The sequence below is a fragment of the Nomascus leucogenys genome, chromosome X (assembly GCF_006542625.1).
Source record: "Nomascus leucogenys isolate Asia chromosome X, Asia_NLE_v1, whole genome shotgun sequence".
Classification (NCBI taxonomy): domain Eukaryota; kingdom Metazoa; phylum Chordata; class Mammalia; order Primates; family Hylobatidae; genus Nomascus; species Nomascus leucogenys.
Genome location: NC_044406.1, coordinates 70,172,945 through 70,185,229, shown reverse-complemented (window position 1 = coordinate 70,185,229; position 12,285 = coordinate 70,172,945). Strand labels below are relative to the sequence as shown.

At 37.5% G+C, this 12,285-nt stretch overlaps 1 pseudogene; it reads left to right on the top strand.

Moving 5' to 3' along the window:
* The first annotated feature begins 435 nt into the window (after nucleotides 1–435).
* The window catches only part of LOC100590981, a 63,665-nt pseudogene continuing 51,815 nt past the window's right edge, over nucleotides 436–12,285 (top strand).

The window sequence follows — 12,285 nt, the reverse complement described above, 5'->3', positions numbered from 1 at the left end:
TTTCAAAAAGAAACAAAGATAAGAAGAAGCTTATCCAATTAGATGCTTATCTCCCCTATATATTGAAACATTAAAGATGGGAAAAAAATTCGTCAAACTTGTTAAATTTCTTAGTAAGAGAATATACTAATTGTTTTCCCCAAAGCAAAATCTCAGTTCTTCCTTGGAATTTCCAAGGGTTTTGAATTGAAATGAATCGACAATTCCCAGGATGTCCTTCCTTTTCATAAATCCACAGTGTCTAATAACTTTGGAACATGTTCATGTCACATATAAAACGCCAACTACTATCTAGTATTTCACTTAACCTCCTTGCACATTATAGACTTCATAGTAATTTTCGTATCTTATATATCTATTGGAAAAAAAAGTTAGTGCGAATACATATTTCACATAAACTTTACCTATTAAGTCTAGCCTACAACTTCAAGGATCATGAAGCTTTTTAACGCCGTAAGTGAACTTCACAACTCAAATTTACCAGCCGCGCTATCCCTTAGGCCCTTATTTTATACGATTATAATTTTTTGAAAAATACGTTAAAAGCCCTATACCTTTTTCCTTCATCCGTTAAGGCTTAAACTCTGAGACAATGGTGAGGGGCCAAGGATAGAGTGAAATCTGAGGAAAGAGGTGGAGCGGAAGGTTAAGAAGACTTTGGAGTAGGACAAAAGAAAGAACTAGAAGGTTGGCTGGGTGACGAAACCTTTAGGTGCCAGGTTAGACTGGGTGCAGGCGAAGGACCCAAGGTGGGAGCTGGGGCGCGTAACCTCTTGCCCTCGAGCCCCCCAACGCCCCCAAGCGACTGGAACCCGTCCTAACCGCCGCTCCCTGCGGCAGCCATTTTGGAGTTGCACCAGCCCCGCCCCTTGGAGGCACCCGGCCCCGCCCCCTCGGCCCAGGAGCAGAAACAGGAAATGGGATTGCAAACCTAGTAGCTGCGCGTGCGGGCTATTCAGGACTAGCGCAGGACTCCGGACGCCCTCCCATCCCACCCGTGCTGCTGCCCCGGGCATTCGCCTCCCGAGAAAAGTCGTGGGACCATGTCAAATATGGGGAGTATCCTTTCCTGTTTGAAAAGCTGCTCTTAGGGCATAGGGAAAGGGGAGGAGGGCAGAGGTTGGGACCCTGGGAGGTGCCAGGTAGTGACCTTTTTGGTCTAGCTGTGGAGGGGTGAGAGCGCTGGCACCGATTGGTGGGCTCCAGCAGCTTGGTTTTAGTTTTTCTGTTTTTTTTTTTTTTTTTTTTTTTTTTTTTTTTTCCTGGGACTCGCTGCCATCCTAGAATCAGGGGAGGTGGGACTGCTTTAGGGAATGGTCAGGGGAGTCGCCGCACTGGTTTGAGATTTAGAACGCGAGCCCTCCCACTCTGAGAGCTTCTGTCACCTGTCCTTTAGTGAATTCGTCCGCTTTGAAATTGTTGGGAAACTGTGCGAGAACAGAGGCAAGGCAACAGGAGTTTGCCAGAGGTTTAGGGTGTAGGTGTAGGTTTTGAGTGCAGTACTAGGACAGATAGCTTTTGTTGAACTTCACTTCTTTTCCTGGGTAGAGGTGACCGGTAAGGAGGTAAAGTGCTTAACACCAAGCCTCCAAAATAAGATGATTGCTTGCTTAATAATAGGATTTAACACATGAGGAAACTCATATAGTTCCCTAAAGCTATAAAATTCATCAATTGCACCTGTGTTCCCACTTAAGCAATGAGGTCGGAGTTTAGAACCAAGCTGTCTAAAGCCCTGAATTGAAGGATGACATTGTTTTTCACAACGGAAATGTTGTAATTCCTCTTCTTCAAGGAGTTGGTGTTATGGAAAATAGAATAGCTTGGTATACTGCCACTGAATGAAACTTGGCAAAATAATAAAATGTGAGTAATAGTAGTTGTTTGATAGCTTATGTTAAAGCTCTTTTGGCTTCATTCGCTGGTAAGCCTACAATATAGAAAGACATTTGGTGAAAGAATTATGTAAGCCATACTGAGAATATTGTTAACATTATATCATGTGCTGGACTGGCCGAGAATAAAATATGGACCCTTGATGGGCACCGATAGGTCATTTCATCAACATAGTAGATGACTAAAAGGCCTACTTATCACTACAGTTTAAAGGATAATAAAGGAAGTGTAGTTGTATCAGCATAATAAAGGGAAGAGCACTGGAATATGAGTCAAATCAATTTCTAATCCCAGTTTATCTTAAGCCTGTGAGTTAGGACAGGTCATATAGCCTCCTGCAAAGCTTACTCGTCTGTAACGCATAACTGACCTGCCAACCTCATAAAGCTGTTGTGAAGATGAAATGGAAGTGCTTATTAAATTGTAAAGTTTTGAACATGCTTTTTAAGTATGAGGAAATAAATTACAAATCGTATCCCTTTTCCCAGAACCTTTAGAAGTATTTGAGGTAATAGCTCTAAACGCGTTTTTGTTTCCTACTCTAATCAAGTTATTTTTGGTCTAAATCTACCCTATGTAATTTCTGATAACAAGGTAACTATTATACTGACCAATTTTCTTTAACTGAAAGGAATGCCTGACTGTAATCGAAGTTAATGGTACTGTTATCAATAGTTTAATACCCAACAAAAGTGAACGATTAACTTCCCTTCAGTCTACAAAAAAAAAAAAAAAAAAAGGAGCTTTAACTTGACTCATACCATCTGACTGTGATTAAGTCTCTTGGTTCATTTATGTGGAATATGTTCAGTCCAGACCTTTTTCTTGGAGTATAGAACAGGAGAATGACATATGGACTCAGAGCCCTCTTCCATAAATAAGTTGAGCTCTATCTTGAGTACCACTTGTCACCTTTATAAATGCAAAAATCCCTTTGTTATAGTATATAAGAAGACTGTGCTGACACAATTCGATTAGCATTATCATTTTGACTTCTGTCTTTGGAGCAATATTTACACAAGGTGTTTAGGGACTAGGATTAGATTAACTATAGGGATGAAACAATAGTAAAAAAATAAGGGATACTTTTCTGGTCCAAGCTTTCTCTCTCTGACACGGACGCGGTCGCTCTCTCTCTCGCTTGCTTTCTCTCTTTTTGCTTCTCTACAGTTTTACCTCTCTTGTGGGTAACTCATAACTCATTTTGTTGTTGTTGGACTTAGCTCAAGCGTGCTTCATTTACAGGAGATTTTCCATCTTCCTAATCTTCTAACTTACCATCCCCTCCAAAACTAGGAATTTGGGAGTATCAGTTCCCACCAGTTTCGATCCTGTCCTCTTTTCCCCGTGTTTTACCACCTGTAGCCTCCCCAAGCCTCCCATTGTAATCAAATGTTTACTTATTTATCTCTTTCATTAGACTGTGAGTTGCTGAAGGATGGCTTTTATATTTATAATCTTTGAATCCTCATTTCCTTAAACAGCACTGGGCCCATAGTGGGCACAAAATAAGTTACCTTCTATTAAGATTTAATTATTAGCGTATATTTGAATCTCTACCATGGGCTAAACAATGCACCTAGGCTATGGATACATAGAGGGTTATAAGATCCATCCCCAACTTTGAGCAGCTTTTGATCTGGTGAAGCCAGGACACACATGGGTGGGAATAAATAACAATACAAGGAAGCACATATTAACTGAGATGAATGCTAGAACAGCATTTTTTTTTTTAAATTATCCTTTAAATTCAGGGATACATGTGCAGAACATGCAGGTTTGTTATATAGGTATACATGTGCCATGGTGGTTTGCTGCACCCATCAACCCCTCATCTACATTAGGTATTTCTCCTAATGCTATCCCTCCTCTTGCCCCCCACCCCCTGACAGGCCCCGGTGTGTGATGTTCTTCTCCCTGTTCCCATATGTTCTCATTGTAGAACAGCAATTCTTGATCCCACTGTGGACTTGCTAAACTCTTTGAAATTGTGTGCAAAAGTTTGTATGGTAGCATATGCATTTTCTTGGGAAGACTGTGTACAGCTGTCATCTTTCTCTAAGAGATTCTAACGTGAAAAAGGTTAAGAACCAACAAAGTAGGTAATAAGTACTGTACATATTCTGAAAGTAGAGAGATGGATGTTCTAGATTGGTATTGTCTCCTTCCGTAGTCACCCAGACAGCTGAGACTGTGTTATAGGCAAAGATTGCCAGCTACCTTAAAAATATGTTACCCATTTTGAATCTTCTGAATCTCTCTAAATCCTAAAGCAGAACTAATTACTCTTAGTCTCTGAGGCTTTGATAGTGCTGAAAAATGGTATTTTGACTAAGATATTAATATTTCAAATTTGCTTTTAAAATTTACTTGACAGTAACCCTATAATTTATGGCCTGACTAGTCAGTAAAATGTTTTATAGTAAGTGTTAAATATAACGATTATTTATGGTTCATCATTTGACTCCATTTGAGGGCCAATTCTGAGCAATTCCCTATGAAAGTTAAAATGCAAAGAGGGAAATAAGAGTTGAGCTGGACTCGAATTCCTCCTTGTTCTTGTATTCAGCAATTTTTTCTCAGTTATTCATCTCTGGACTTCAGTTTTCACATCAGCGAAATGAGGAGGTTGACAAATTATCTGTAAAGTTCCTTTCAATTCTGATAATCCTCCTGTGATTCTCTGATCCCAAACTCTACTTCCCCTAAATATACAAAGAATGCTTAAGATGCTGTGAGCTGAAAAGGAGGAAAGTTGGATGCAAAATGCCACTTGTTGTCAAATGCATGAATAAACAATCTATGGTATTGGTACTGCTGCCTTATTCTAGGGCAGCTGCTAGTGGAACATTTTTATTTCCTTTCTCTTACCTGCTTTTTATCCAACTTCTGTGTACCCAGGAGATTGCATAATCCTGCTTTTGACACTTGGAATAAAATAGCTTCTGCCATGCTGTGTTTGGATAACTTATTTTCACTTGATGTTTTTCCATCCATTTCAGAGAGGCAGAGGGGACATATTTCTACTGTGAATTTCTATGGTAAACTGAGTATAACAATTTTTATTCAGGAAAATAATTGCATTCAATTCTAAAAGCAAAGCTTCCTTCTATATGTACAGTAAATATGTTGAACCCTAATGATTCTTATTTGGATTTCAAAGCAGTGATCTAAGACATAGCTGATTTCCGCACTTTCTCTGTCAGCAGTGTAACTACAAATAAAAGAAATTATATTAATGTTTTAAAGAGACATTCAGACTTTTTATTATTACCCAATTAATGTAGGTGACTTAGCAAAGTCATAAGGAGGTAATTACAATAGCTCTCATTTATTGAACTACTATATGGCAAATTTTGTGCTGAGGATTTTGTATACGTTATCTATGATTCCCAAAGCAGCACTGGGAGACAAATGATATTATCTCCATTTTATAGAAGAGGAAATTAAAGCTATGAAAGCCACAGGGCTTGTAAGCATGGAGTAAACAACCTAGGCTGGGCTCTGAAGTCTCTTCATTTTCTGCAGTGCCTCTAGAACTTACAGCACAATTAAGTTATGTTTGATGGAGTCCTATGGGTTATGCAGAGCTACTTTTTCTATATGTTGATAGTCTACTTAGGGTTTTGCTTTAAAAGGAGTTTGAAAAAGATATGAATCTACACAATCACTTTATGGGAAAGGCTAGCCTAGATTCTCTTGAAGACAAATCTGTTTCATAGATATTCCCATTTAAAAGGTACATTTGTATGATGTAATATTTTAAATTTTGATTTTGTAAAATTGGAAGGGAATTAATACTTTTTGAAAATTTGAAATCTAAATGTTCAGCTACTTATTGATTTCCTTATTTATCAATCTCAAGGTCCAAGCGAGGTAGTTTTTTGCTTTTGCATGGATTTTGGGATGAGGAAAGAAACCTGATGCCATTAGTGGAGACCGTTGAAATCAGTTTCTCAGAGTCAGGGTTATGGTTTATATTAACTGAAAAGCAAGCATAACGGTATGTGCTAAACCTCACAGGGGCTGGATAAATCTAACCCAAGGAAGTGAGATACCTCCAGTTAAGAATCCTACTACCTAGATCAGGTATTGAAAATACAGTGACTGTGAACGAGAGGACTGGGTTACTGCCCTAGTTCTGTCTCTAGCTATGTGAGCTCTCTGGCCCACCTGTCATTATAAATCAGAACTTACTGACTTATTTTTTTCCAAAATCTACCATCTTTAATTATTTCTTAGACCTTCATATTAACAACAGAGAGAGAGAGAGACAGAAAGAGAGAGAGAAAGAGAGGGCTACAAGACATAGGTATACAAACAGTAGAAGTGACAATTGACAGCCTGACATCAAAGGAGGAAACAGAAAACTATCAATTACATCAAATAACAGTTATTAACAACTATCAGATGGATTCTGAGTGATTAGGAAAATGTGTACCATTTTGTATATTCCTTAAAGGATGCATAAATCATTTTTAAGGTAGTCCCAGTTTTTTAAAAAAGAAGTTTAGGCATTTAAAATTGAACCTGAACCACACCTTAAAATGTCTTTATGTGAAACACCATAATACTTGAGAATATTGGTTAAGTAAGGTATTAAAGCATTAACGCCGGCAGCAGTGGCAGCAATAGGAATAATAATCCGTTGAGTCATGGGGAAAATTACTTTTGAGATAGAGGAATTCATTTTGCAACAAAGGATGCCCAAAGCACCACTGCCAAACACATTCATATGTGTATATGTAGCCCAGTTAGCTTATGACACCAGCATTTCTCTGATGATGAATCTTCTGTGGTAAGCCAGAAATGAAAACATCCCTAGTCTAAATCCTGCTTGTAACTATTGGGTAGTTTCTAAAACCAGGATATGAGATTCCCTTAAATTCAAGTGTCTACTGTTCAAATAACTATCCTCTATGTATACTACAATAAGTGAGGATTCTCTATGTTGAAGTGGAGAAAATAGACTGCTGATGTGGAAAATAATAGCATCAATTCAGCTACTGAATTGAGTTATGAACCAGATTTGAAACACTGCAATATTTTGGTCTGTGATGAGGTTTCATGATCAAGTCAAAATGGGAAAAATTAAAAAGGGTAATCTATTTTGCAAAGCTAAATGTACTCAGTTTTAAGAGCTACCCTTTCTTCTGAGACTCTCCTTCCTACATTTTTGGTGCTGATATATTTGTACTTTTAATTATATCAGTTCATGAAGTAAAAATGTTGCAGAACATCTATGACATTAGTTTTCTAACTCTTTCAGCAGCAGAGCCCTTTTATTCTGAATGAAATTGTATGTGGAATCCTAATATGTAGCACAAATAAACAGCATTCTTTTGGTATAAATTTGTTTGTAAATTTAAATGTATAACTGAATCTTCTTCCCCGGCATCAGTGGTGCTTTTTTCTCCACAACTCATATAACACTGCAAGAACACTTCTACTATTCCTTTACTTAAAGATATCAAATACTTCACTTCTGTTAAGCATTATACTAGGCTGATGATACAATGATGATTAGGGCTCATCCTTATTACCAGGATACCCATAGTCTAGTTGAAGAATTAGACATGTAAACAGAGTTATAGTAAAGTACATAAAAGTATATAATGTTATATGCAAAATAACAGGAATTTCAGAGTAAGTAGCTACTGACATTGTATAAACTTCAAATTTGTATTTCTAACAGTATACTTAAAGTTTAGGAAAAGAATATGTGAAAACAGAGCCCTGAAAAGCTGCTACTTTATATTAAATTTATATCAAGCACAAACATGTTCAGTAATAATATTGTTAGACATTCTTGACAGTGTTGTCCATATTCTAGCAGCGATTTACTTTCAATTTTTTGACTTTACCGTAGTGTGAAAGTGATACGCAATTTAGTAGACACCATATTTTGAGCACCCATACAACCATTATTTCAATCATTCTTTATATAATGTGTAATTTATTGAATACTGTACAGTATATTTAAGTATTCACTAAGTTACAATATTCAAGAAATTACATGAGATATTTAGCACTTTATTACATAATTGGCTTTGTGTTAGATGATCTTTGCCCAACTACAGGCTAATGTAAGTATTCTGAGCACATTTGAAGGCTAGGCTAAGCTACAATGTTCAGTAGGTTAGGTGCTAAATGGATTTTCAACTTAGGATATTTTTAACTTACAGTGGGTTTATCCAAACATAACCTCATTGTAAGTTGAGGAACATCTGTTTATATTTAATACGAGCTTTTTTTTTCTTTTAATTTTCAAACAACCCTCCTTTTTAAAATGAAGATACAATCTCATGGAACAAGGACCATAAGCTCTTAATCTAACCTTTTATTTGAATAATTTTTAAAAATTATGTAATTTTAATCTTTATCTCCCTAAAAACCACAAGAAATAAAACAAACACAGTTACCTACCACTAGGCTTAAGAAATAAAATATTACCAACTCACCTTCCTTCTCCCACCAAAGGTACCACTATCTAAACATTGATGTTTATGATTTCCATGTGTTTATGTTTTACCACATGTACATTCCTAAGATAAAGCTATATATTAGATATTTCCAAATTTTATGTGTGGAATTATATTGCTATTTTCTTTTTTAAACAAAATGATATTTGGGATTCATTCATGATATTTATTTTCACTTCTATATAGTTTTTCATTGTAGAAATATACTAAAATTTATCCATTCTTTTTGTAACATGAAGAGAATTCACATATCAATTAGTAAATTATTGAATAATGGTTAGATAGTAGATTTGTCTGGTATCTCTTATTTCAGATTTGCTTTATGGCCCAATACATGAGGAGTTTTCATATACTTGAGGAAGATGTGTATTCTCAAATTATTGGGGCATAACTAGCCATAATTCTCTGTATAATTATTAAAGTCTGCTTCTTAATAGGGTCTTTCATACTTCTATCTCCTTATGTAGTTTTGTTAGATAACTGAAAGAGTTTTATTAGTATCTCCAAAGACTTGTTAACTTCTGTGGGTTTAAAATATGCATACACAAAGACACTTTGAAGCTATGCTAGAAGAGTACATGGAAATCTATAATTATTTCATCAATTCATGAATGTACTTTTTATCATTTTATAGTGACCCCTCTTAAAAATTATAATACTGCTTTAGGTAGTCTGTTTTGATTGATACTAATAAAGATGTAGCTGCTTATTTTAGGACAGTATTTGTCTGGGCATAACTTTTTCTGTCTTTTTACCTCTAGCCTTTCTATGCCTTCGTGTCTTAAAGTCCTGTTTAAAGCACATCATTGTAATTTGTTCTAATATTTTCTTAGTCCATCCTGACATTTTGGGGATATTTCTGTCCTTTTATTGTGTTGAATAATACAAAGATTTTAAAATATTGAACTTCAGTCACTCCATTGTCTGTATTGTATTTTCATTGTGTATGCTAGTTCTGCCTTCTTATTTCCAAAATTAAACAGTACGATTATCTTGTATAATCAGTATTTCTCTGGATTTACCCATGTGGTTACTAATCTCTATGCTCACTAAGCTTTTCATTATGTGAAACATAATTTTGTTTCTTATGAAATACAGTTGATATTCATTGTCCTGAGATTCTCTATTTGCAAATTTTCCTGCCTTCTAAAATTGGTAACCTGAAAAATCAATAGTTGGGGCAATTTCATGGTTATTCCAGGACATAAACAGAGCAGTAAAAATTGATTTTGCCCAATGTGCGTGTTCCCAGCTGAAGCAGGACAAGGCAATTAATGCTCTTCTTCAGTTTGCATACTGTAAACAAGTGTCTTTTTTTGCTTCCTACTTAGTGCCACGTATTTTTGTATTTTTGTGCTTTTTGTTGGTAATTTTATTGTTTAAAGTGTTCCTCAAGCATACTGCTGAAGCGCTTCCTAGTGTTTCTAAGGGCAATAAGGTTGTGATGTGTCTTATGGGGAAAATCCATGCATTAGGGAAGCTTCTTTCAAGCATGAATCGTAGTGCTGTTGCCTGTGAAGTCAATGTTAATGAATCAACAATATATATTAAATTAGATGTGTTATAACAGAAAGCCGACCTTTCTCTCTGGCTGCCCTTAGCATTTTTCCCTTCATTTCAACCTTGCAGAATCTTGCAATTATGTGTCTTGGAGTTACTCTTCTCAAGGAGTATCTTTGTGGTCTTCTCTGTATTTCCTTAATTTGAATATTGGCCTACCTTGCTAGATTGGGGAAGTTCTCCTGGGTAGTATCCTGATGAGTGTTTTCCAGCTTGGTTCCATTTTCCCCATCACTTTCAGGTACACCAAACAAATGTAGATTTGGTCTTTTCACATAGCCCCATATTTCTTGGAGGCTTTGTTCAAAAGAGTAAAAATTACTCTTTTTTCTCTAACCTTGTCTTCTTGCTTTATTTCATTAATTTTATCTTCAATCACTGATATCCTTTCTTCCACTTGATCGAATTGGCTATTGAAGCTTGTGCATGTGTCACGTAGTTTTCATGCCATGGTTTTCAGCTCCATCAGGTCATTTAAGGTCTTCTCTATACTGTTTATTCTAGTTAGCCATTCGTCTAATCTTTTTTCAAGGTTTTTAGCTTCCTCGCGATGGGTTTGAACATCCTCCTTTAGCTTGAAGAAGTTTGGTATTACCGACCTTCTGAAGCCTACTTCTGTCAACTCATCAAAGTCATTCTCCATCCAGCTTTGTTCCATCACTGGCGAGGAGCTGCGATCCTTTGGAGGAGAAGAGGCGCTCTGGTTTTTAGAATTTTCAGCTTTTCTGCTCTGGTTTCTCCCCATCTTCGTGGTTTTATCTACCTTTGGTCTTTGATGATAGTGACCTACAGATGGGGTTCTGGTGTGGATGCCCTTTTTGTTGATGTTGATGCTATTCCTTTCTGTTTGTTAGTTTTCCTTCTAACAGGACTCTCAGATGCAGGTCTGTTGGAGTTTTCTGGAGGTCCACTCCAGACCCTGTTTGCCTGGGTATCACTAGCAGAGGATGCAGAACAGCAAATATTGTAGAACAGCAAATATTGCTGCCTGATCCTTCCTCTGGAAGCTTCGTCTCAGGGGGACACCCAGCTGTATAAGGTGTCAGTCGGCCCCTACTGGGATGTGTCTGAGAGGTGTTTCCCAGTTAGGCTACACAGGGGTCAGGGACCCACTTGAGGAGCCAGTCTTTCTGTTCTCAGAGCTCATATACCATACTGGGAGAACCACTGCTCTCTTCAGAGCTGTCAGACAGGGACGTTTCAGTCTCTGGAGATTCCTGCTGACTTTTTGTTTGTCTGTGCCCTGCCCCCAGAGGTGGAACCTACAGAGGCAGGCAGGCCTCACTGAGCTGTGGTGGGCTCCACCCAGTTTGAGCTTCCCGGCCACTTTGTTTCCCTACTCAAGCCTCAGTAATCTCGGATACCCCTCCCCCAGCCAGGCTGCTGCCTCACAGTTCAATCTCGGACTGCTGGATTAGCAGTGAGCAGGCTCCGTGGGTATGGGATTCGCCGAGCCAGGCATGGCATATAATCTCCTGGTGTGCCGTTTGCTAAGACCATTGGAAAAGTGCAGTATTAAGGTGGGAGTGTCCCGATTTTCCCGGTACAGTCTGTCGTGGCTTCCCTTGGCTAGGAGAGGGAAATCCCCCAACCCCTTGCACTTCCTGGGTGAGGCGATGCCCCGCCTTGCTTTGGCTCGTCCTCAGTGGGCTGCACCCACTGTCCAACCAGTCCCAGTGAGATGAACCAGGTACCTCAGTTGGAAATGCAGAAATCACCTGTCTTCTGCATCAATCACTCTGGGAGCTGCAGACTGGAGCTGTTACTATTCGGCCATCTTGGAATAAGGTTATATATTGATCAGTTGATGAAAATGTAACCACTGGGTCATAGGACCCTAATCCTGTATTTCCCCTAGAAGTAATGGTTCAGTATTTGCTAATTTGGTATTCTCAGCAACTTAATTAGAACATGACTACCTTGGACAAAAATGAATCAATTGTACTTCCTTTAGAAATTAGTGTTTTGTTTGAAAATTCTTTGGAGTCTAATTTTAGATCTTTTGTAAATTATCTGAACTTTCACTATGGCTCTTTTAAAGTTGTTATAATCTTCGGTAGTCAGAGGCTTACTGTAATATATCTAGTGTAGATTTATTTTTATTCTGCTTGGCATTTTTTATGCTTCCTGGATTACAATATTAAAGGTTACTTTCATCAGTTATGTGAAGAGTCTCATGCATCATCTCCTTGAATATAACCTTTACATATTTTGCATTACAGTTTGTATTACAATCTGTTTGTATGCAGTATGTATTACAGTCTGCTATTTTTCTCCTCAACTTTATTTAATTTTTGGTTTTATACATCTATTCATTGAAACCTAAGGGAATCCTAAAATTCCTGGG